At 35.0% G+C, this 26,759-nt stretch overlaps 2 protein-coding genes across 4 annotated transcripts in view; one reads left to right on the top strand and one right to left on the bottom strand.

Moving 5' to 3' along the window:
• The window catches only part of LOC136844390 (uncharacterized), a 663,809-nt gene extending 654,674 nt beyond the window's left edge, over positions 1 to 9,135 (bottom strand). Inside the window, exon 1 of one of the 3 annotated variants that reach the window (XM_067113486.1) lies at positions 8,643 to 9,135. The gene's annotated coding sequence lies outside the window, so the exon portion shown is untranslated. The remainder of the gene's footprint in view (positions 1 to 8,642) is intronic. The other 2 variants (XM_067113488.1, XM_067113501.1) reach the window with 2 other exon arrangements.
• Positions 1 to 26,759, top strand: part of Alk (Anaplastic lymphoma kinase) — a 1,114,821-nt gene that overhangs the window by 202,232 nt on the left and 885,830 nt on the right. The gene's annotated exons all lie outside the window — the stretch shown is intronic.

The raw sequence follows: 26,759 nt of genomic DNA, 5'->3' as shown, positions 1-26,759 counted from the left end.
TATATGCATATATTATACATATGCATATATATATATATATATAATTAATATATATACACAACACATTTATATATATATATATATATATATATATATATATATATGAAAGTCATCCAAGGACATAATATATGTATATATATACATATATATATAATATACATACACACACACATATATATATATATATATATATATATATATATATATATATATATATATATATATATTATATAAATATAACGTAGTCAAAGCTGACCGAACGACCAAACCAGCTTGTTGAAAACAAAGTTTCACATATTCGACTGACGACCGCAAAATGAAAGTAAATTATATAAGCCTTATAACGGGTGTTGGCTACAATAACCATTACTGGAGTCGCCCTATCTGTTGACTTTACTGCGACACAACCCAGATATTGATTTCATTGGAAACTTGCGGGGAAACTCATAACCGTTATCCAAGGTACTTTTGCCCATACAGAAAATAATTGCGAAATTTAATTTATTAGAACAGTATGTCTGGCGCAAACGCAAACACATACATTATATATATATATATATATATATATATATATATATATATATATATATATATATATATATATATATATATATATAGTATATATATATATATATGCATATATATAAAATATACAAAAATATATATATACGCATATATAAAAAATATATATATAATATATATATATATATATATATATATATATATATATATATATATATATATATATAACGTATATATATTTATATATAAACTATATATATATTATAAATATTTATATATACTGTATATAAATATAAATATATATATATATATATATATATATATATATATTATATACGAACATATATATACATATATATTATAAGGAAAGCTCCAATTCACTGCTAGACGCAGCACTAACGAGCCACCATACACGTGTCGGCCCCATCTCTCCTTTTGTGGAAGAAATAAGACAACACCTGCTAATGACGCTATGTTATGCGATTTAATTTACATAGTTAAAGATAAATTTTCAATACAATATTCTCCCTTTATTTGATACAGCTCGTATCAAGAAACATTTTCAAAGTTAAAATGTTCATCTGTTTATATTTTATTGTACACGAGACTGTAATTACACTGATCGGTAGAATGTTCATGGGCTAATCTAGTTATAATTAAGAAATGGGGGAGAAAATGTTCACGGGCTAAGCTAGTCATAATTAAGGAATGGTTCAGACAATGTTCATGGGCTAAGCTAGTTATAATTAAGGAATGGTGCAGACTATGTTCATGAGCTAAGCTAGTTATATAATTAAGAAATGGCGCAATGTTCATGGGCTAAACTAGTTATAATTAAGATATGGCACAGACAATGTTCATGGGCTAAGCTAGTTATAATTAAGAAATGGCACAGAAAATGTCCATGGGCTAAGCTAGTTATAATTAAGAAATAGCACGAACAATGTTCATGGGTTAAGCTGGTTATAATTAAGAAATGGCGCAGACAATGTTCATGGGCTAAGCTAATTATAATTAAGAAATGGCACAATGTTCATGAGCTAACCTAGTTATAATTAGGAAAGGCGCAGATAATGTTCATGGGCTAAGCTAGTTATAATTAAGGTATGGCTCAGACAATGTTCATGGGCTAAGCTAATTATAATTAGAAATGGCACAGACAATGTTCGGGCTAAGCTAGTTATAATTAAGAATGGCTGAATAATATTCATGAAGCTAAGCTTAGTTATAATTAAGAAATGGCGCATACAATGTTCATGGGCTAAGCTAGTTATAATTGCGAAATGGCACATACAATATGCATGGGTTAAGCTAGTTATAATTAAGAAATGGTGCAGACAATGTTCATGGGCTAAGCTAGTTATAATTAAGGAATGGCGCAGACAATGTTCATGGGCTAAGCTAGTTATAATTAGGAAATGGCGCAGACAATGTTCATGGGCTAAGCTAGTTATAATTAAGAAATGGCACAGACAATGTTCATGGGCAAAGCTGGTTATAATTAAGAAATAGCACACACAATGTTCATGTGCTAAGCTAGTTATAATGAAGAAATGGCACAGACACTGTTCATGGGCTAAGCTGGTTATAATTAAGAAACAGAACACACAATGTTCATGGGCTAAGCTAATTATAACTAAGAAATGTCGCAATGTCCATGGGCTAAGCTGGTTATAATTAAGAAATGCCGCAGACAATGTTCATGGGCTAAGCTAGTTATAATTAAGAAATGGTGCAATGTTCATAGGCTAAGCTAGTTATAATTAAGAAATTGCACAGACACTGTTCACAGGCTAAGCTGGTTATAGTTAAGAAATGGCACAGACAATGTTCATGGGCTAAGCTAGGTATAATTAAGAAATAGCACAGACAATGTTCATGGGCTAAGCTAGTTATAACTAAGAAATGGCGCAATATTCATGGGCTAAGCTAGTTATAATAAAGGAATGGCGCAGACAATGTTCATTTTCAAAGCTAGTTATAATTAAGAAATGGTGTAATGTTCATGGGCTAAGCTAGTTATAATTAAGAAATGGCGCAGACAATGTTGATGTGCTAAGCTAGTTATAATTAAGAAATGGCTCAGACAATGTTCATGGGCTAAGCTAGTTATAATTAATAAATGGCATAGACAATGTTCATTGGCTAAGCTAATTATAATTAAGAAATGGCGCAGGCAATGTTCATGGGCTAAGCTAGTTATAATTAAGAAATGGCGCAGACAATGTTCATGGGCTAAACTAGTTATAGTTAAGAAATGGCACAGACAATGTTCATGGGCTAAGCTAGTTATAATTAAGAAATGGCGCAGACAATGTTCATGGGCTAAGCTAGTTATAATTAAGAAATTGCGCAGACAATGTTCATGGGCTAAGCTACTTATAATTAGGGAATAGCGCAGACAATGTTCATGGGATAAGCTAGTTATAATTGAGAAATGGCGCAATGGTCATGGGCTAAGCTAGTAATAACATAGATACGTTCATGGGCTAAGCTGGTTATAAGTAAGAAATGGAGCGGGCAATGTTCATGGGCTAAGCTAGTTATAATTAAGAAATAGCACAAACAATGTTCATGGACTAAGCTAGTTATAATTAAGAAATGGTGCAGACAATGTTCATGGGCTAAGCTAGTTATAATTAAGGATTGGCGCAGACAATGTTCATGGGCTAAGCTAGTTATAATTAAGGAATCGCCCAGACAATGTTCATGGGCTAAGCTAGTTATAATTAAGGAATCGCACAGGCAATGTTCATTGGCTAAGCTAGTTATAATTAAGAAATGGCGCAGACGGGTAAGCTGTTAAATTCTGCTTGCCTATGTTAATACACTGTCAACCTACCCATAACGTCCTAGCGTGCGTTAATCGCTTTTTTACATACAGAATGCTATGGACTTACAATAAGAAGACCATTAGACACATCATCCCTGAAGAAACATAAATGTTGTCAGTAAAACTGGTAAATGTCATTAAGAAAAACTGCAAACTCATTTAATGTACATTTTTAGACATTGCAATGCTTTTTATGACACTGCAATCCATTCTTCCTTCCCATAAATTTAGTTGGTATGCAATGTCATGACAACGTTTTCTGATAAGATGGAAATCCAACTAAAATATTGTTCTAATCATTGCTAAAATAAATTATGGTTTATCCTCAAAAGATATTACAAATCTTTCCGCGGCAGATAAAACTGTGCATCCCCAACGGGGGAAAAACTTGATCGGACACCTGAAGACTGATCTGAGGGATTTTAAAAGACATCCTAAACTTTCCCTTTGCAACCCAAAAGCCATCAGCTTATTCTCAGACAAATTTCAATACCAGCAACCGTTGGAAGTTTTATAGTAATCTTGAGGAAGTTTTTCAAAGATACAACTCTGAATATAAATGATACATGAGCTACAAATATGGAAAATAGCCTTATTTCACCAGAAAAAGGGAGGAAAAAAAAGCAAGTGAGAGCATCCTCTTAAAATGTGAAAGTCGCAATATAAATGACTGTTAATGCAACTGGTAATTCAGTTCTGCCTTCTCTTTCATTAGTAAGCAATGACCCTGCAAAGTATATGATTTCATCTCATGCCAGAGGTTGGATGCAGGGTCAAGTGTTTTCAATTTATGAAACACTTCCATGATCGTGACTGTTACCTGGTCGAATATTCCTACCATCAGTCCGTGCCAGTATTAGACTTCTGCAAAGGAGACTGACTAACTAATACTTATCACGTTTACGTTGTGCAGTACTTTCTGTGACAGATAGACTCTAACCTGAACCACAGCAACAAGAGAACGTGAGCAATTCAGCTACCTGCCAGTGAAGCATTTCGGTTCGGTGTGTAAGAGACACCAACAAAGGAAAATGGAGGGGAAAAAACTGTAAATATGCTGACATTTCAAGGTGTTCTAGCCTAGCTAAAGGTGGGTGGGGAAAAATATTAACAGAAAGAATGTTAAATGTGCGATCGTCACCAACATTCACGGTCAATGAGCAATTATGCAAAGAAAAAATATATATAAAACTAACTGATGAACAAAGCAAGAAACTGGGTGGCAATTAAATATCTCAACATCCCAAACGTTCTAGAGAGAGAGAGAGAGAGAGAGAGAGAGAGAGAGAGAGAGAGAGAGAGAGAGAGAGAGAGAGAAATATGAATTGGAAGAGATGATAAAGACTAGGTCCAGGACACCTTGTAGACAACGGGCTCATGGGCGCTATTGGAGAAAGGACGCTATTTTCGCAGTAACTTTATCTCGGATGATGAAGTTAAAGTTAAGTATACCTTAGTTTTACCAGACCACTGAGCTGATTAACAGCTCTCCTAAGGCTGGCCCGAAGGATTAGATTTATTTTACGTGGCTAAGAACCAATTGGTTACTTAGCAACGGGACCTATAGCTTATTGTGGAATCCGAACCACATTATAGCGAGAAATGAATTTCTATAACCAGAAATAAATTCCTCTAACTTTTCATAAGTCGGCCGGGGAATCAAACTCCGGCCTAGCGCGTGCCAGTCCACAGCTCTACCGACTCACCCAACGAAGAGCTATCTCGGATGATGAAGTTCTCTGTACTTTCAAGGTATTTAAGAGAAGGTTTTTTTTAAACTGTAGTTTCTACTGTACTGGTTCTTTTATGTGGAATTTCAGGCCGAACCTTCAGCCAAGGTATCAAATTTACAGCATACAAACCATCGTTGGTTCTTCAAGATTCGGGCCTCAAAAAATCCCATATTCATTGATTGTCAAGAATACAGTTAGTCATGAAACGACGATCTATAGCTAACTAACAGCTTTTTCATTGTAGTTTTAATTTTTACATTTGAAATCTGTTAACATGAAAATTTCAGTACTGCAAGATACCGGACAAAATTTTACATCTCATGTGGAAAAAAAAGCCATTTACTTAACCTAGAAAATAACTTCTGGAAAATATAACGAAAAATCGGCAACAATTAGCCCCGTCTCCTCATCTGTGTAATTGTGTTTTATGGCTAATTATACTAGTCTTTTGCACAAAAGGATCATCCTTCATGAATGTGGCACTGATCATGGTCCTGACACTCTCGTAAGCCGCTCCATGTAGGGTTTATTTTTGAGAAAAAATTATATATATATATATATATATATATATATATATATATATATATATATATATATATATATATATATATATATATATACACTCATATATATATTATGTATGTGTATATATATATATGTATATATATGTATATATATAACAATATATATACAATATATATATATATATATATATATATATATATATATATATATATATATATATATAGTTATATTCTTCTCAATCATGAAGATAAAATATCACAGTGCACTCTAGAAAATGAAGGAGAAACCAGAGAAAAGAAATAGAGTTCTGCTTAATTTGTCCCAGCAGTTTTACGCCCTCCCATCAGCCCTTCCGGGAACCTTATTGAGGCCTGATGGTGAGCGAGAAACTGTTGGGACAAATTAAGAACTCTGCCTTTCCCTCGGGTTTCTCCTTCATTTTCATTGTGGAGGCACCATGATATATATATATATATATATATATATATATATATATATATATATATATATATATATATATATATATATATATATAATTTAAACACAAGTCGTTTCCAAAGAGCAACAGGATTTTATGCTGCACGCCATCCCCACCCATCGTAGGTAGGGTTCTAAGCTATCCGTTTTTGCAGTGAACTTGTTCTTTGCCTTTCAGATTACAATCATAGCTATTAAGTTTAGGGCCCCTAGGGTTTAGAGAAGTATAGGCTACTCTGACTTATCAGACCAGTTACCAAGTGATCACAGGGTGTTACAGTCATAACTATTAAAATAACAAAGTGAAGGATATCCCATTAAGTTGTCTTTTTACAAAAGAGAGGACAGGAATACCAACACGATACAAGAATTGTTACAACCATGCATTTTACTCGAGTTATATGAACACTTCGGAAAACGGATTACTACATTACAACGGTGGAGCGAGAAGTACCAATGCTCGATGTCCCCAGGAATTAATAAAAAATCAAATAACCTCAATTTCATTTCGGCATGACAAATTCTACACCCCTACGATAGTGAGTAATTTCTTAGTTGCAAACCATGTTACAGAAATAGAGTGTTTTTCAGGCGAGGTAAAATACTGATATACGAAAGTCACTTCGTCAAAAAATGCAACAACTCGATATTTTCTGGAATACCCTGAACACTACTAACATAAACATCCACAAGAGCCGGCCTTTCCATAGGAATATAAGTACAGGAAGAAAGAAAGAATCCGTTCGTAACATGACAAATCAGTGATTTCCGAAACAACGAAAAATAACATTTGACTAGAAGTAAACATTACAAGTCAGTGACAAATTCCATCGAAGATACCATACAACATAATCGGTACGTTCTCTGTTATTACTTTTTGCCTTCTCATGCTGCTACCCCATTACGAAAAGGATAAGTTTATCACTGCTACCCGGCAGAGGTGCTAATCGAGAGTTGCTGTGAATAGCGGAAACAAGGGTAACAATAATCCTTCTGCACAGCGTTGTGTTTCTGCGCCATTCGCAAAAGCTTTCCTCACCCGAGTTCGTGCTTCGTCGTGAGGAAATAAATCTTCAAACCACATCTCCGAATGGGCACAAATCCTAAAGATTAGAAGTGAGATAGCAGGGTTTAAGACTTATGATCTGTGTGTGTTGTGTGTGTTGTGTGTGTGTGTGTGTGTGTGTGTGTGTTTGAGAGAGAGAGAGAGAGAGAGAGAGAGAGAGAGAGAGAGAGAGAGAGAGAGTCATTATGTACAATTCACTGTAACTTTCGAACGGAACTTGACTTAATTTTACATAAGCCTAGTGTCCTGGTACCAAAATAAAACTCGTTTGATAACTGATAAAAAAAACCTCTGCCTAAAATGCTAACAGCAACGTTGAACCGTTCACGAATTTCGGTCTTAACCGACAACTACATATAAAAAAAAATTAAATCAAAACCCTATATACCTTAATTTTAGATATTATAATAACATCCTTTCAATTCATTCTGTTAATTCCATATACAGAATGCCACGATTACGTAGGCTAATGAATATAATCAAACCAATTATGTTTCATCATACCCGCTGTCAACTTCGCCCCCCTGCCACTTCAATACGCCCGGCAGACTACATCAGTGCATCTCATTCAAGCTCCACTGAACTCGTTAAGGTTCGTAATACTGGTCTACAGTTATACCTGTTACTGATTTAATGGAAAGTAATTAAGAACATTACTTAGAATTCTGACTGTTTCACATAAAATCAACAGGCAACGCACAGCGGGGTCAGATTTTATGGATTTATGCTCCGTATAGTAAATCCGCGGGACATGTTTCAAATTCTATACCGGGTGCAGCCGAGTTCTTCTGAAAAGCCTAATCACAGCTGAGAACGCCGCGGTGTGTCACACCGACAGTTTTTACACATTCATTTCCGATCTTCTACATAAGTTATGGCTGTTAATTCCTTGGTAATGTCATTCTGCGTAATCAAAGCAGTGATTAAATAAAGCTACACTTGACCACTTAATCAGCATTCTACATTAGATAGCGCGTCATATAAAATTTTGTAACCTTAAAAGAATTAAGCTAATGGAACTACTTAGCAGTGGCCAGGAGTTTTAACTTACACATTTTTGGCCACCATAGTACAGCCAATGGCTAACAGTGACTCAAAAAATACATTGGTTGTGTTTCGTGGAACTTCTGGGATGAAGAAAATAAAATTTATTTCACGAGAAAAACAAAACCTATGGCTTCCGATGAATTAGCTGGAAGAATACGTTGGTTTTTCCAGCGTATTTCTACCGTTGTTTACCGCCACTATGAAGGTTGTATCGTCGACCGAATTTAGAGTCCCGTTTAATTATTTGTCCAAATATTCTGGTTAAATGTCTAAATGTAGCTCACTAATGTGGGTTTCCCCATGTTCTTTTGTTTTACAGGGATGGGGAAACGTACGTTGTTCCGTTGTAAACAGGGAGAATTTTAAAATCCATAAACCTAGCACAAGTCATAACCTTATCCTGAGGCATATATGGTAAATGCAATGAAGGTAATCCTACCTGGGGTCGTGGCCGAAAACCCTAAGAATGGTACTAGATGGTCTGTCCGGGCAAAATTTACTTGTAGGCCTAGGTTAGCCTAGCTTTGCGGTAGCCTACATGCATGTAGCCTAGCCTAGGACTTGGTCAAAACTTCCTGTGGGGATTTAGACACAAGCAAATCGTATTCAGACTTTCGGACCACTGCAAAGATCACAGCAGGTTTAGCATTCAAGTTTCCTATTCCTTGCCTTTGACGTGAGAGAAGCCATTACTTGGTATCGGGAGTCAGCTCGGAGGTCCCGTCAGAATCAAAACGGTATTCATTTTGCATCATTGCACAGCCCTCACTCTGTATTTCCCACTGATATATGTAAAGTTTCACTTAAAAACAGACTGCCTGGATACACGTGACAGTCGTAATTTCTCGATAATGTACGGAAACCCGCGGCGACGATGTCTCACAACTTCACACATAAGCGCGCGGACACAGTAGCCTCTTCTGTGACGTCACGACCCTCCCTTTAAATCCTGTTCCAATAATGCTAAAACATAAATGCAAGTGCTTTGCGGAATTAATATATCGCGGGGTTTTACGGTTGTCTATGAAAGCCTTCTCTCTGTCTCTGTCTCTGTCTCTCTCTCTCTCTGATATATATATATATATATATATATATATATATATATATATATATATATATATATATATATATATATATATATATATATATATATATGTATATATATATATTATACATATACTGTATAATATTACTTTTGAGAACGTTTCTGACGTATGCATTAGTCGTTAACTTTCAATTCAAAAGCGACATTTATAATTGTACAGTAAAAACTGGCTGGAGCTGCTAGATTCAGCAAGAATGTGCCCTTTATGAATCATTTATTCACATGGCATACATTTTTTTCCACTATGGGCTTCCTCTGGCTTGGAGTGAGCGCCAAAAAGATGCTTCCTTCTGCTTCAAACAAATTAATATACTGAAAGAATGAAGAACAATAACTCTGTAAAACGTTTATGTAATCACAGATATGAAGGAATTGTGAAAGGGAAGGAGGGTTACAGGAACTTTATTGTCTCCAGACATTTACAAGAGAACAGTCAGTGACAAGGCCGTCCATCGACAGCTGAATAAGGGTGATCCATTGTGCGAACAACTTCCACAACATCAACAATTTCCTTCGTCTACGCCGATGGCTCGCTACCAGGATGGATGCTGAACCACCGTTCCTAAAGTTCCTGTAACCCTCCTTCCCTTTCACAATCCCCTCGTATCTGTGATTACATAAACGTTTTACAGAGTTATTGTTCTTCATTCTTTCAGTATATTAAATTTGTTTGAAGCAAGAAGGCAGCACCATTTTGGCGCCTCCCTCCAAAGCCAGAGAACGCCTATGGTGGAAAAAGTGTATGCCGTATGAATAAATGATTAATAAAAAGGGCACATTCTAGCTGAATCTAGCAGTTCCAGCCAGGTTTTACTATACAGTTATAAATGTCACTTTTGATTTGAAAGTTAACGACTAATGCATACGTCAGAGTTTCTCATAGTAATATTATATATATATATATATATATATATATATATATATATATATATGGTGTGTGTCTGTATGTATGTGGGTGTGTGTGTATATGCATATATATATATATATATATATATATATATATATATATATATATATATATATATATATGGGGTGTGTGTGTGTATGTACGTGGGTGTGTGTGCGTGTATGTGTGTCTGAATAGATAAATAGCTAGAAAGATATACAAATAAACCGTTATCAGCTGCTCGAATATTTCACCAACGTGCCCGTTTACAGCGCGCTACATTGCATAAATAGCGCATTATATCAAAAGAGAAACTAATCAGAACTGGAAAGGTTCTTTATTTCACTGTGCAATAACAAAGTAATAAAACTTGGATGTACGTGACCAAGTTGAGTCGAGTAAATCAGGCTTTCAAATGCTTATTATAGGTTGCCAATAGGATCGCATACGCTTCTTTATAGACCAATTACAAAAGAGACAAAAGAATTAGATAAAAAAAAAAAACTCGAGACACTTTTTAATCTCCATAGCTTTCAGGGACAGTCCGTTTAATTAGTGAGCCACTCAAAGCCCTGCTGAAGCAGAGACATCAGCTCTGACGAAATTTGAAACAGATTCTCTCAATGAGAAATATACTCCAAGTGTCTCAGTTCAAAGTCGTATCTCCGAAATCTCAGCGAGGCTTTCTCCAGCATCCCTCTTATCAGCTTCATCGCCGTCCTCGCGAGGGCGTGTCTTAGTGGCATCATTAATGGTGTACCTATGGAAAAAGTCAAGCGTATTCTATCAAATGTAGAACGATGACGTATGCATGAAATGTTATAAAACGAACTACAGTTTCTGTAAAAAGCTACCGGAACTTTCGTTTATACCTGGCAAGGAGAGCAAATGAAAGCAAGCTTTCTAAAGATAAAAGCCTCAGGTAAATCCAGAGACGTAGTGTCATTTCCTGGACGGAGATGACTTTCATTATTCCTTTTACAATTCTAAGACCTAGCTATCTTTATATATTTATTTATATATATATATATATATATATATATATATATATATATATATATATATATATATGTGGTGTATATATATATAAATGTGTGTATACATATATACATATGTACATACATACATGTATGCATACATACTTACATACATACATGTGTATCCATAAGTATAATGAATTTGGTTACACGTTTAATTCTGGTAGTGCAAACACATTTTTTGGCGTATTTTAACTGTGATTCACAACAGCTTTCTTCGAAGCTCAAAGAAACCGAACTGCTACTCATACAATATCCCCCACCTCTCTCTCTCTCTCTCTCTCTCTCTCTCTCTCTCTCTCTCTCTCTCTCTCTTATTAATATGCGTTTGCTTATGGGAATATAAAAAAATTATCAAGATCACAAAAAATATATATTTTAATATCGGAGTGAGCTTGGCTTCTTGCCCTTGCTTACTTATCAGTATAAGAGCATTATACTGAACGACAGAGAAGGTTTAAATTTCAATTTATGAGTGACAGCATTTATTCTATTTTTCACGTAAAGATTCCACAGGATCGCATTCGTCAAAGAATGAAATGAAAACCGCAAGAGAAAATAAAAGAAAGTATTTCTTATATTATCGAAAGAAATGTAAACATTTTCCTATCTTAGGAAAAATATTAAGATTAAAAAAAAAATCGTTTTCATTCTATTAGTCTTTTTTTTTTCTTTTGCATGAGTATCTTCAGCTTGTCCTCTATCCCCCTTACCGCAAGAAAAATAAAAATATTCAGAAAACAATTAAAATGTTTCAACCCGTTTCTTTACCTAGTTCTTGAATACATGGCAAAGTAATCTAAAGATTACGCAAAACACTTATTTTAATTGCAATCCCAATTCTCGCCTTTTGTATAATCGCTGCTTGTAAAGACATTGCTTCAACATTTTTAGAATATATACATATATATATATATATATATATATATATATATATATATATATATACTCGTATGTATATATATATACATATATATATATTATATACATACATACATACATGCATACATACATATATATGCGAGTATATAATATATACATATATATACACGAGTGTATATATATGTATATATTTATGTATATATATACATACATACATATATACATATATATATTGTATATATATTTATGCTGATAATTACATGTGTGTGGGGGGATATATGCAATATCCAACCACGTACCCTTAATAAAGGCCAACGACAGAACAAATATATAACAGCATATTTGTTACAATCATGCAGCTAAATCACAGATGAACCCCGGTGCAGATGCCTTGAACACCGTTAGAGATTTCATACATACATACATACCCCAGACGCACTCACTGACATTCGTGTCAATCTTGCACGCATTCTGTCGCCCTTTGGATATTAAAAGCCAACCGTATCAGTACCTCTCCTACTTAATCTATCCTGTACCTCCAAGTTCTTCATCTCACCTTTCTTCCCAATGCATACGAATGATAAACTCCCGGGTATATCATTACAATAAGATTAAGTAGATTAATTAGCATGCTTCTCCACATCACACTTCTTCGCTTCATTTTTGCTAATCGCTGACGTCCATCAGTTCAGGAAAGGGAACGTTAATTCCAACAACGAGAGACATAAAACGTGAATTATCGTTCAGAGATTTACACGAAAAACTACAGGGTATAAAACGGATGTGATAACAGAAATGTATAGAAGTACCTCTAAGAATTACTTCGTTTGAAATTAATATACCGCAATGGTATTCCAATTACCCGAATAGCTCATCTTAATTTTTTATTTTAGCAATTTAAATCCCTTCCTTCAGTAAATTAGAGATGAGTATTTAACATGAGTATCATTGCAAAGTAATCTAAAGATTACATAAAAACATATTTTAATTGCAATCCCAATTCTATTGTACTTTGTATAACCGACATTTTGCTTGTATATATATATATATATATATATATATATATATATATATATATATATATATATATATACATACATACATACATACATACATACATACATACATACATAATATGTATATATGTATGTATGTATAAATAAAAATAAAATAAAATAACTAAATAAAATAAAAACTACTGAGGCTAGAGGGCTGCAGTTTGGTATGCCTGATGATGGAAAGGTGGATGATCAACATACCAATTTGCAGACTTCTGTCCTCCTTAGTTTTTAAGATCTGAGGGCGGACGGAAAAGGCTGGGACGGACAGACAAAGCCATCTCAATAGATTCCTTTTGATATTCGGTTATAAGATGATTATTAAAAGTTAGAAACTAATCATCCATAACAGTATTAGCGATACTCTTTTGACAAAGAACTCCCCTGGCCGTGTTTGCCGAAGATCTCTTTCATAAACCTTACGATCGCGAGGTTCTGCTTCCAAGAAGCTTCGAGGGTTCAGGTCAGTTTTTTCTACTTAAATAAATGGCGGGATTTCCAGCCTTCCAATTCCTAAGATTCTTTGGAGAGATCAGCAAATGGTTTGATTTTGCTAACGTGCCGGAAAATACCTAACCCTTCTGCTAGAGAATGAATAAATCGGGTATGGATAAGAGAACTTCACCAACATGCGAATATTCAGCATTTTTCTCATAGCCCATAATTCCATTATGAACTGTGGCAATGGAATTATCGTGATTGTTTCTTTCCCAGTCTCTTATCTGACATTTGTAGTGAAAGTAGCAGTGTTATTAGATATAAAAGTCAAGAAAGAAATCTTGGGTTGAATTTTGATTGTAAGGAAAGAAACCAGCCAATCATAAATTCGCTTCATTAAAACCAACTTCTTACGTCCCTGTGAAATCGAGGATTAATGTAAATATACCAAAATTCCTAATTATTTTAAATTAGAAACGGGGTATTCGTTCATTAATAACCAACATTCAAAGCAATTTACAGTGTCTTGAATTACAAGGAACCCTTAGCTACCAATCAGAATGATCTACGAAGACGACTGTTTACATAACTGAGTAAAGGCGGGTATTGTAAGATGGAGAAGACACTGATATACAGCCTGTATCACCAGTTTGTCGTTTAATACCAATGACTTTCCACAGCAAAATTTGTTTTTACACATGTATGTATGTATATATGTATATATATATATATATATATATATATATATATATATATATATATATATATATATATGTGTGTGTGTGTGTAGAGTGTGTGTTTTGTATAGTATAAGTATAGTATAGTATATATATATATATATATATATATATATATATATATATATATATATATATATATACTCGTATATATAAAATGCTGGTATGTATTCTGGATATCACGTAAGCTGTAAACCAAACTTAAGTTTTTTAAATATAAACTCACGTAATCTGGAAGATTTGGATGTATGGCTGGAAATATAACGATCGGAAAGAGCAGGGCATTGATTTAAAAGTGGTAAGAATAATAGTAGGAAATATGATATCAGATAAGTATAGAATATTGCGCGCAAATAAATTAACTGGATAAATAAAGAAAGAGTTAACCTGAAACTAATTAGGCGCAGTTCTCGGTTATACAGATCAAATGCTAATTCTACCAAGGAACTGCTTGAAAGAGAGAGAGAGAGAGAGAGAGAGAGAGAGAGAGAGCGCAGAAAGTGCTATAAAGCCGATGGATTAAGAGAGAAATAGAGAGAAAAAAAGAAGAAATTATGGAGATCGCGCCTAATAAAAAAAAAAATTCCCACAGCTGAGTGAAAATGCTGAATGCGTGAACAGCGTATGTGGTGCCAAGATTTTTTCGAGAATTCTGTCAAAACCAGAATCACGTAGGGGGAAGGGTGTTAAGGTTTAGGGCGTATGAAGAGGGAGATGCTTGCTTAGGCCTCTTCTATGAAAGGTAGGAAAACTTTGATCAAGTAGGCTGACAAATCCTCAAAGCCTGGGGCGAAGAAAAAGGATTTGGGGTAGAATTTAGGAATGGAACCAAGACTGGCGCTTAAATGTATTTGTTATGTTGTTGCTAGAAGAGAAAATTTGAAGAAAAGGAATAACTACAAAAAACAAGCAAAAAATGCGTCGAAGTTTCTTCGGCGCAATCGAGTTTTCTGCATAGCGTATAATGCTGTATGAAACTCTCAGCCACGGCCCATGAAGTTCTCAGCCGCAGCCCGCTGGTGGTATGTCCTACAGCGTGCCAGACGCACGATCATGGCTAACTTTAACCTTAAATAAAATAAAAACTATTGAGGATAGGTGGCTGCAGTTTGGTATGTTTGATGATTGGAGGTGGATGATCAACGCTGCAATTTGCAGCCCCTCTATCCGTAGTTTTAAGACCTGAGGCGGACAGAAAAAGTGCGGACGGACAGACAAAACCATCTCAACAGTTTTCTTTTACAGAAAACTAAAAAACAGCAGAAATTATGAAGATACCTGAGCGCGGGATTTGATATTGAATAGTCATACATTTACCTACTTATTGCGTACAAATATAAAGGTGTTAATCATTTGCGGAAAATGAGCGGTTGTGACATCAGCTACAGAAGCAAACATCGTAGACCAGGTACTACTACCGTAATGCAAATATACGTTGATAGGTAATGAAGAGGATGGAAAAGAAAGGTTATTAGGAATTAATAAAGCTAACTTTGTACCAAACGGCAGGAAAAAGAGAACACACGTAAAATTATACGATCGCTGAAGGGAGATGGGCACAAGGGCGGGATGGGGGTATTATAAAGCATTCATGTAGGAGCAAATTAAAAAGATAAATAAAGCTGAATGAAAAAGAGAAAGAAATGACGAGCAAATGAAGACATTACAACGGCAGAAGCGAACCTTTCAGTGAAAAAAATGACAGAGTAAAATAGAGCAAGACTGAATAGACTTAAAGATGTTAAAAAGGAATCTGTTGAGACATGAGTAAAGTTAATTCAAATCATATTGAATAACGAGTCTGACTAACTGACCATGGAAGTTTCGGACTGAAATGAATGAATAGGACTCATACAGCAGCGCAATGGTGATGAATTTATCATTAATGTACTAAAATTGAGCTTTATTTAAAAAAATAACTCCAAACTGGTGACCATTACATTATGATCAGAGATGTATGAGAGTGACCATCACGAAATGCGGTTAACGTGAAATAATCATAAATATTAAATTATTGTTTATCGATGAGGGAATAGCAGTCTTTGAATTATTGTGAAAATTTAATCAAATCTCAATTAATTACACCCATATATTTATACGTCAAAGCGCCGAGTAGCGCTAGAAGATGGAACAAGGAAGAAAGGAAGAATCTCAGAAAGATGTGAAAATTTTACAGAGGAATTTCGCTTTTTAAGAAATAGGAAAGAGATTTACTGAAAGAGGTCGCAAGGGACACAGAACAATAAAGCAGAGCAGAAGGGGAGAAGTCGAAAATACAGAAGCAAGATAACAGGAGGCGAAGTGATATCGCAGGAGTCCAATTTGGATGACCTATCGATAAGGCTACAGAAAGGTTTTCAGAATAAAAGGGAATTGGACCGGGTGTGAGAGAGCGAAGTAAATACTCTGGAAGAGTAGCTTTATCCATCTATCTATCTATCTATCCATCTATCTATCTATCTAAGGAGCAGCATTACGAAAGTTGTTACAGCCGACGAAGACGTAGTATAGTAAACCGACGGCTTAAAAATAGATAAGTAAAAAATGCGTCGAAGTTTCTTCGGCGCAATCGGTTTTTCTGTACAGCTTATAATCGAGGCCACCGAAAATAGATCTATCTTTCGGAAGTAATGCAATATAAAACCCGCATCCCTTGAAATTTAACCACGCGGTGGTGGCCTGTCTATATCGTTTGCTAGACGCTTTTGATCCTAGCTAACTTTAATCTTAAATAAAATAAAAGCTACTGAGGCTGAGGGCTGCAATTTGGTATGTTTGATAATTGGAGGGTGGGTAATCAACATACCAATTTGCAGCCCTCTAGCCTCAGTAGTTTTGAAGATCTGAGGGCGGACAGGAAAAGTGCAGATGGACAGACAAAGCCGGCACAATAGTTTTCTTTTACAGAAAACTGAAAAGAGCAAAAGCAAGAGCAACGATGTCAACAACTGCAGAGCATCTGGATGTCGTATAAAGTAGCAATATCACGAAATGATTTTTGTTTACAAGGACTCATAATTATGTTAATGTAAATCTTGAAGCTAAAAAAAAGAGGGCAACAGAAACGTAATATTTGGATGGCCTATTATTTTTTATTACTACAATATTGCTTTCAAAATTACCTAACTATAAGGGTCTAGGAAGCTGCCTCTTGAACAACCCTTGTAATTATTACTGATGCGCACGTCTAACTGAATAAGCAAAAAATCGCAAGGTATAGTGCAATAAATATAAACAGAAGCTAAGAACGCACCTTCACGGTATAAGCCAATGGCAAAGAAGTGCGTATCCCAATGATGCTCCTAACATATATCTAAAATTTTCTTTCATATTGAACAAAAGTAAAATACGAGTAGAAGCTACCAGCCGTTCTTTCTCTCTCTCTCGCACACACACACACACACACACACACAAATACGCACGCACATGTTCCACTCAGGTAAACATAAACGGGGCCTATGAACAATCGTCAGAAATTGTCATAAGTTTAAATTAATAGTGATTAACTCTAAATGACAAACTGTTCGGCCATTTATCTTGAAGACTAAAGGAGATGTCAAACCGAAAGTCCCAGAAGAGTCAATCAGTAATCAATCTAGAGTTACGCACATTGAGTTTCCCGTGAGGCGAGACAAGGAATCAGTTTCTTTTCTTCTGCAGACAGAGTGAATCAGACATTTTTGCATCTAGGGGAGAACTATTTCTGTAGTTGCATTAAGTGTATACATTCAAAAGAAGAGCTAAGTGTTTACTTATAAATAATAATAATAATAATAATAATAATAATAATAATAATAATAATAATAATAATAATAATAATAAGCAAAAGAAGAAGAATGGGAGTTTAACTGATTGGTTAGTTTAAATAAAGCCAGCCCTATTTCAGCAAAAGCCTTTTCTAAAGCGTTGTCCCCAAGTGTGATAAGGTGTTGAAGGGGATTAGAGGGTTGGGGTGAACCCCTGGGATAAATCAACCAAACATTGCATATGACAGCTCTTAGCCTCGGCTTGATCAACATTTTATTCGAGTATTTTATACAAAACGATTATGCACACAGAGAGAGAGAGAGAGAGAGAGAGAGCCAAACAGACAAAATGAAAAAGGTAAATGACAGCTGTTTCTGCCTCGGCTTGATCGGGAGTTTACACGAGTATTTTATACGAAACGATTATGTATAGAGAGAGAGAGAGGTAAATGACTGCTTTTACTGCCTCGGCTTGGTCAACATTTTATTCGAGTATTTTATACAAAACGATTATGCACAAAGAGAGAGAGAGAGAGAGAGAGACAGACAGACAGACAAACAAAACGGAAAAGATATATGACTGCTTTTACTGACTCGGCATGGTCGGCAGTTTATACGAGTATATTTTATACAAAACGAGTTATGCTATTAGAGAGATCCAATTTATATTTGGGAATAAAGAGCTTAACGAAAAGTCATCCCAGACATTTTAGAGGTTTTCAGCAATTCCACTACATAAAATGCTCGATAATGAGATCCTTCACTTAAGATTCATGTAGTAGTTTCTTGAGCAAAGCAAAAGGCTCATATTTCCATGAATTGAGTACTTTCCCTGTGTTTGGCTTTTACGTAAGTGAAGCACAGCGTATGTTTTGCTTATCCTGCTGTTCCTTTATAATAATAATAATAATAATAATAATAATAATAATAATAATAATAATAATAATAATAATATTTATCAACATGTTTGGGAAATCAGCTTCCGTTTGTAGATTTCCCATGACTTCGTTGTCGTGGTGTAACTAATAAAAAAATATAATATTGCTGCGAATTACTGGAATATAGAGTTTAGGCCAAAAGTCAAGCACTGGGACCTATGAGGTCATTCAGCGGTGGAAAGGAAATTGACTGTAGGTTGGTATGAAAGGTGTAACAGGCTGAAAACCTCGCTGTTGCGCTTTGAAATAATTGTTAGGAGAGGGCGGATAGCAAGATGGAAGAAAGATAATATGAATGGAAGTACAGTAAAAGGAACGAAAGGGGTTGCAGCTTGGGGCCAAAGGGACGCTGCAAACAACCTTTAATAATGACTACAGTGCACCCTGTGAGGTGCACTGACGGCACTAACCCCCCTACGGAGACTAGGAATTGCTGTAATAAGGCAGCAGTGGACCACAAGAATAAGTTCATTTTGCATTTTAGTAAAAGTTACAAGTGGCCCTCCGGAAAATGTGCTGTCACATTGATGCATTTGTTCTCTCTCTCTCTCTCTCTCTCTCTCTCTCTCTCTCTCTCTCTCTCTCTCTCTCTCTCCCTCCCGCTGCTTGTTGTTACATCCCAGGGTAAGCTGTAGGAAAAAACTTGCCATGGAGAAACAGCTGAGAATTCTGAAACATTTTCGGTGTAAAATGAGACCTTTCTATTTGCACATTGGATGGCCGTATTCCCTCCGTACGGATTGCCCGAAATTCATAACAAATAGGAAACAAATGGAAATCAAATAGCGCAATTCAGGCAGTGTTTATTCATTCACTGTTGCTCGTCCATGGACCATTCATATATTACTAAAAATAGATTCGTTATCATTATCGTTATTTATGATGCACAGATATATTAACTAAATGGCAACTGGCTGACTTTTGCAAAGAAGCATGAGGATTCACGGTGGCATTTAAGCCCCCTAAATCAAATCGCAGAAGGAAAATTTTCCTGACGCGATGATAAAGGCTAAAACAGGCTATAAAAGGCATCCATTATCGGACAGTATCACTTTGGGACATCTCAACAGCATGAGGACACTAATCAGTAGTCTCAGGCACTACGGAAGATAGTGGAATATCATTACTGAAATACAGGTCTACTAGGAGGTGGCCAGACGAAATATTTTCCGAAGAAGAAGAAGAAAACCCGTTCGAGTCGCCTTTCTTTAAGACGATAAAAGTACCAGGGCGTCCTGACATTCTCTCAGAAAAACAAAATTCCATTATTCATAGAGCAAAGGACAGAAAGAAAGCAAGCAAGCCTAAGTTTTTTCATAGGTACGGGAAGAAATATACCAACAATGTTATTTATTCAGTGGTTGAAATACCCAGACATAATAAGCTCATTCTTTCTAGCAATGCATTGTGAATCGCAGACGATGTCCAAGGTACATGAAGATCGGAGCTAAATTTCTTTTGCCACATTTCCTGCGTGATAGGGCGAACTGTGGAGCAGAACACATTTGAAATAACAGTCTTATGGGAGAGCATAACGACAACATAATATTTCTTATAGGAATTGGCACGTTGCCTCGCGTAGATAAATTATGGCATCTACAAATGATAATTCTCAGAGAGAACGTCCTGAAGATCCATCCTATACAGACTCTCCTCTGCATTTCCACATCATCAGTCTCTCTCTCTCTCTCTCTCTCTCTCTCTCTCTCTCTCTCTGTTCCCAAGCTGTAATTTGAGTGCTATTCGTTATTGCATTGGACAAATGGATGCAGAAGTGCTGTCAAGAAACAATACAGCTCTAACAGCCTAAGTTTTAAGTACTTCTAAAGAAGCTATGGAATCTGTATTACTTATATATATATATATATATATATATATATATATATATATATATATATGCTAATATATACTCTTTCTATATCTTTATACATATGTATAATCATTACACTACAAATGTCGTTTAATATCCAAGTCACGCTACCTCAGAGATATCACCCGAGGAATTATAAGTGATAGGTAGATTAACACTTTAGTACCAATCCATTTACCAATCCATTCAGTGACATTCCCGAAGTGGCATTGGAGATTAAACGATGTTTGTAGCAATGGTTAATATTTAAATCACAGTGATGTGATAAAAATTGTATATATATATATATTTATATATATATATATATATATATATATATATATATATATTTATACATACTCACACACATACACATACTATATGTATATATATATATATATATATATATATATATATATATATATATATATATATACAATGAATCAACAAATACCAGAGAAGAAAAAGAAAAACAGCAATTTCACATGAGCTGTATCCAGTTTTTAATCTATTTTCTACATTTGTTTGGTTGTCGAGCTACAGTCATAAGCATTCTGTCATCAATTCTTTACTTTGTAGAAATGATTTTTGCATTTGACACCAGAAGACAGCTGGGTTACTCACGATGATCCGCATTTGCGTTAAATCAAAGAAAGACATGTTACAGTCATGTGTATCACTTTGAAAAGACAACTGGTACTTTTCCCCTGAATAGTTTTTCGTTAGTGTGGATTTACACACACGCGCACATACACACACATAGTATATATATATATATATATATATATATATATATATATATATATATATATATATATATATATATATATGTATAAAGTTAAGTATACATAATTTAACTGAACCATTGAGCTGATTAACAGCTCTCCTACGGCTGGCCCGAAGGATTAGACTTATTTTACATGGCTTAGAACCAATTGGCCGGCCGGAGAATCGAACGTGGGCCCAGCACAGTGCTAGCCGAGATGAACATCGACCCATCCAATGAGGCACTATATATATATATATATATTATATATATATATATACATATATATATATATATATATATATATATATATATATATATATACTATTATATATATATACATATATATATATATATATATATATATATATATATATATATATATATATATACATGTATTAATATGATAGAATAACGAAAAACTTATCGCATAGTCTTCCGATTGGGTGGCTAGGGTAGATTAAGTTGGCCTGAAGTCAGCAACTCTTGCCTAAATGCGAGCAAGGAAATAAATTGCTCTTGTGTGGACCACTGCTATGTCCTACATGAATCCTATTTTAAGGACGACTTGAACAAGCATATTTAATGACTTTTCTGAAAGTGTGTGTGATAGTAAATTTTATGATAATTATTAACGGACACTTCTGAAAGACATCGACAACATCCCGATTTCTTTTGCAGTAACATTCGCTGGAATAAAAATCCGAACTGATAAAAACGAAAATCAGCAAACACCAAGTTTGATTTATAACTGTATGAATTATACTATCAAGCTATTTAATTTATTTATCCACCCGGATAAATAAATACAGTTATATGTACTATTAGCAATGATACTAATAAAAGTAATAAATAGGTCCTTCCACCTACTCTTCCAAAATCGGCCTCGAATGCTTTGGCACGGAGCCACGAATCCAGCGCCAGACGAATGACAATTTGACGCTTCATTTTTCTTGTCGCACACCTCGACGTTAGTTACATTAGCCAGCCAAAAGGAAGACTCTTTTGGGGATAAATCTACCGTGAACAGCTTCTCCTTAAGGTCCACGCTATTTTTGGCCACAGATATGAGGCCATTTTGTCCGCAGCGAGAGCTGACTGCACGCACTTCGATGAGGTTGCCACGGTGGCTCACTTTTTGCAAAAGTTGCATCTCTTTTCAAGACTGAATTTGTAAGCTCTGTGAAATACGAAAAGACTGAGTGTTGGTTTAGTTCCGGAAACATTGTCTGCAAGGTCAGTCTCAAACTTTCGCAACTGGTAAATCAATATCCCTCGACATTCTTTGATCATATTCAAAGTGACGCCCTCTATTAGATTTTCTAAGCTCTTGGGCTGTTATTAACGATATAAGAATTTGTCTTTGATAAATTTCAAGGTCATTAAAATCGATTTTTTTTTTTACTCTGAAGTCTAACGTTTCAGCATGATTTACCAGACATTATTAAATTAACTGACATAACGTTCGGCTTGAGAATCTTTCATACAATTATAATTGCGCAAAAACTCCACGAGACACACTTGATTTCCAGTCATTTTGGCTGTTAATAAATGGTTAAATATTTTCTTTAAAAGTGAATACAGTAAATACTTTGTCAGAGAAAATGAGCAAACAATTATTGCATAATTAGGTGTGCCTGGGTTTTGCTGCCCGTCCCATGTTATTTAGTATCTATATGCTGCATTTTGTTTGATTTATTGAGCTTGTTTATCTCGTACAAGTTTTTCCTTTTACCTGATTTGATCTCAAAGGAATGAGTAGCAGGCTCCAACTCTCGGTTATTTTCCTTTTGCAACGTGCGTTCGAACCTTATCATTGATGATAGTTATTGTTATTTATTAGTAACCTGGATTTTTTAAAACAAATAACAGTTTATTTAACCATAAGGTTACCGTAAACTTGTGGTTAAATTTATCGTAAATGCGTAATAACGCAAAGACTTCAACCCAGGAACTCGAATGCAACTTAGAATTACGTACAGTAGTTACAAATACTATTTTTCCGATAGACGCGCGCACTTCGGCCCTCACTAATCCGATAAGTAACGAACTGAGATTATTCTAACTAGGTCCCAACTATACAGATAATCTTTCCAGAGATATGACTTATTTTTCGCCATGCTTGACTAATGCTAATAAAACCATTATCTTTTTTCCCGTGTGCCTCACCACCATCCCTAATATTTTTCGTAATGCCGCAGTAATACGTTAGAAAAAATTCTACAGTTTTTTTTAAATTGAAAGCTGAGTATCCTGATGAAGGAGAATCATCTTTTCCAAAGGATTTTTGTGCAAGCTACGAGAGGCTGTAGGAATATACTTCCACGAGAAAATGATGCGTCAAGACCTCATAACACAAAAATATTATGTTATGAGACCTTTTATAAGTTGAAGAGTAATTTCTTCAGTGTCCTCCACGCTTTCATCTGAATATCCATTGACATAAATACCTATAAATTAATCGTATCACCAATGTGTTCAGGCTCACTGTCACTTGACAGCAACTCCCAGGGACCTCTGACAGATTTCTAGCTAATAGCAAGCCCATGCAACGATATGGTTTATTTATACCTGAGGTCAAAGGTGAAACTCTTAACTCTTTTGTTTGCCAAGCACGTTTTATTAGGGTACTCATAGCAAGGTTCTAAAGTAGATTTTACAGATTTTAACTTTGAATTGAGTGTTAAAACCTGCTTATCTGGCAAAAACAAAATCCTTTTTCAACTTTAAACCGGAAACTTAAAAAAAAGGAAACCAAACCCTGTTTTTGTAGTCTTTTCTATGAGAGAGAAAAAGTTTAAATTAGAACGTAATGGGAAAAAATTTAGCGTAAAACGAAAACTTTCCTTAAATCAGAAACCAATGTTCGTATTACTTCTCTCCTTTCTGAAAACATTCTACGATCCAACATTTTTCCAACAAACTATGACAGGTGTACGAAACAGTTATTCTCAGTAAAAAAAAAAAAAAGGTAAACTCATTTCCTCGTTCGGTATTTTTTCCTTTTTTTTTTTTTTTACAAAAGATTTGATCTTCGAATATTAACGGAACAGGAAAATAATTTCCCCATTGTAGTATCAGATCTCAAATCACGACGCCAAATGACAAATGACCCCCAATTACTTACCCAGCTCACCTGTCGAAAGATCATTAATATATAATTTACTCCTACAAAGAGTAAAATTAAACTTATTTATGAGGGCGCATGTATTTATTATGAGGTTATGCAAGCAAAATGATTTGTGAAGGGTTATCAAGATAATAATCTTTCGTTAAAACTTCTCTATCTTTGGATTTATGTCTTGATTGGTTTAATTTAAGAGAAGTAATCAAAATATCTCGGTGTCGACAAAGAAAACAGTTTGTGGTCCATGGAACGTATAAAATGGCAGTTGGCAGATTTACCCGAGGAATTCCACACGGTGATCAATATAAAAACAGCCATAAAAAAAATCTGCTTATGAATTTAACATGATTCGTGTTAAAGGACAGGTTGTTCCAGATTAAGCCAGCAACATGCCGGCACGGGCTCTTGCTTCTAGATTATGTTATCTGGAAAGAGGTTAAAAATGGGTAGGGAAGGACAGGTAGGGTTGCAAACCTCTTTAATCCTTGCGGTACCCAACCAGTAGGGGGAAAAGTCCTGGTTCAGGAAGGAAAGGAAAAAAAATTGCAGATCGAAAGGTAGGATGTAAATCTAAGGACACTTTTCAGTAAAAAAAAAAAAAAAAATAGATCTCTGCATGAGTATAAAGACTGACAGAAATCCTCCATCATGTCTTTTCCAGGTGAAGGTTAACCTTCGTAGAGAAACCTGTGCTACGATTAGTTTCCAGTACTAGAACTTTCCGTCTTTCGTGGAGTTTGTTGCATTTCCACCGTAATCAACATTATTTGGAACAATATCATCACTAGGGTTAGGATAGTTATGCATTTGCATATTTTCATATGCAAATGCATATGCAAAAGCATGAAGTAATTACAAGTGATGATTCATCACTTATAATTACTTCATGCTTCTCACCTGTACGTTACAGCCATCACTGGTATCATCAGACCTTGTAGCCCTTGATCAAAATAATCAACACCAGTAATAGTACTGATAATTTTTAAAATGCCGATAGTAACATGAGTCTCAAATGGAGAAACAAATCCAAAGTTATGTAATTGTGCAAATATAGTTAAAAATAAAACTCAACAGAGAGCTTTCGAGAATGTGTACGATCCCTCCTTGAATAGGGCACTCATACATATTCTCGAAAGCCTTCTGTTTAGTTTTATCTTTAACTATATTTGTACAGGTACATAACACTGGATTTGTACCTCCAATAATAATAATAATAATAATAATAATAATAATAATAATAATAATAATAATAATAATAATAATAATAGATACTGTTCTAGTTGACATTGAATATCACGAAGACAATGAAGACGGGATATAATATGGATCAAATTCAAGTTAACCGCCTTAAAAAAAGAAGAAAAAGTAAAGAATTTACGAAATCCCATTTTGCCTTTAACGAGCCAACCATGAATTCTGAAAAGCTGGTGTCATCCTTTACAGCCTAAGAAGCCCAAAAGCACTCTTAGACCCTTTCCCCCGAGGAAAACAAAATCTATAAATTCCTAATACCTTTACTGGAGGTTTCGTTCTTCTTGTCACGCTATATAGCCTTGGAGAGAACATATAGTACAAATTATGGTAATATCTGTTCTGTCCTGCGAATTACGCATCTTGTGACTTGTTGCTAAGGTAACGTTTCTCGGAGAGAATTCTGTAATAATATGGGCAATGAACGAAAAGATGTAGGATATTTCCTGTGTTTGGTTTTTAAAGCAAGTGACTTCTGATTAAGGATAACATTATCTAAAAACGAATAAAAGAGGCCAAACGCCTACCAGCACAAAATTCGCTGCAGGGGCACTCCTTAATATATCCCGGTCTTATCGCATGATAGCAAAAAATCCTTAGATATATCTGTCTCGATCCGGATGATAATTGCATCCTTCCTAAATCTGCTTCGTCCACGGAAAAATGATAAAGGACTCTTGGCAGCAACCCAACAAAATGATATAAGATATTAAACCTGGCAAATGATCATCGCTCT

Source organism: Macrobrachium rosenbergii, chromosome 12, assembly GCF_040412425.1.
Source record: "Macrobrachium rosenbergii isolate ZJJX-2024 chromosome 12, ASM4041242v1, whole genome shotgun sequence".
In the NCBI taxonomy this organism is placed as follows: Eukaryota; Metazoa; Arthropoda; class Malacostraca; order Decapoda; family Palaemonidae; genus Macrobrachium; species Macrobrachium rosenbergii.
Note: the sequence above shows the minus strand (reverse complement) of the source record. Positions and strands in the feature narration are given on the sequence as shown.